At 37.3% G+C, this 1,098-nt stretch overlaps 1 long non-coding RNA gene across 1 annotated transcript; it reads right to left on the bottom strand.

Moving 5' to 3' along the window:
• Positions 1 to 505: 505 nt before the first annotated feature.
• Positions 506 to 800, bottom strand: LOC106532443 (uncharacterized). The gene is made up of 2 exons (XR_001312072.1): positions 767 to 800; positions 506 to 607 (listed from the first exon to the last, which is right to left on the bottom strand). It is a non-coding gene; the product is annotated as an uncharacterized LOC106532443 (long non-coding RNA).
• Positions 801 to 1,098: the final 298 nt, after the last annotated feature.

The following is a 1,098-nucleotide window of genomic DNA, read 5'->3' as shown; positions in this document are numbered from 1 at the left end:
CCATATCAGTTTTTGCTTTTGAACTGAGTCTATCAATCATCTCTTTGTTAACTACTGGTAAATAAGAAAATAAAATTATAAATTCAAGATTGTCATACATCTACATAATAAACAAAAATAAAACTACATCTTTAAACATCCATGTCAGTTTTTACTTTTGAACTAAGACTATCTATCATCTCTTTTTAAACTACTGGTAAATAAGAAAATAAAATTATAAATTCAAGATTTATTTTGGACCAAAGTAGAAACAATAATAAATAAAAAATATTTTGGAGTATGAATAGTTCTGAAATATCTGTGAACCTGTCCTGATACCTGTCTGGTTTCTCAACAACAACAACATGTGATCCAGTCATGTGACTTAACCTCCATCTTTCTGTGGTTAATTCTCTGAGACTCTGTTACAATTTATGTCAAAAGTAGAGACTTCGAACTATACATCAGTTTTTAAAGACTGTTCCACTTCAAGAATAATAGTCATAATTTCTCCTTACCTGGGGAAAGTCTGCATTATGATCACTGCTGTCTCCTCCCTGACCTTGTTCTTTGTAACTGTGGTAATGAAGATTTATTTTAAATATGTAGAAAGCAGCCAGCATGACTTCTGCACAGAAATGAAAGATGACTGGGTTTATCTAGCATTAATAAACTAGCTTGGATGTAACAGGTAACAACTAATCATGTTAACTAGCTAAACATTATATAATGTGTAACTCATCATTTAGCTAACATTATCTGCCTCCAACAGCATGACTCAACTTACATGGTTTGTTTGGTAAAAACTGTGGGAAGTTTTAGTTGCTCTTTACACCAGGAGGCTCTGCTCTGCTCAGCACAGCAGCTCCTATCCGTCATCTCATCTGCAGGAGTAGCTTGGTGCGTTCAAAGACGGCTCAGAAAAACACATTACCATATGTTAATAATGGATAAAACAGCTGTTACGGCTGAGAAAAGTGCGGGGACAGAGAGCGCAGATGCAGGAAGTGCGGGGAGACATGTCCACGCATATCCTGCATCCGTTGTGTCCGTGCCTTCACTGCCCAGGGCCCTTTGGAGACCGTGGGCTCCTGGGCCCATATGGTTAATCCGGCCTTG

Source organism: Austrofundulus limnaeus, unplaced genomic scaffold (assembly GCF_001266775.1).
Source record: "Austrofundulus limnaeus strain Quisiro unplaced genomic scaffold, Austrofundulus_limnaeus-1.0 Scaffold769, whole genome shotgun sequence".
Classification (NCBI taxonomy): domain Eukaryota; kingdom Metazoa; phylum Chordata; class Actinopteri; order Cyprinodontiformes; family Rivulidae; genus Austrofundulus; species Austrofundulus limnaeus.
Note: the sequence above shows the minus strand (reverse complement) of the source record. Positions and strands in the feature narration are given on the sequence as shown.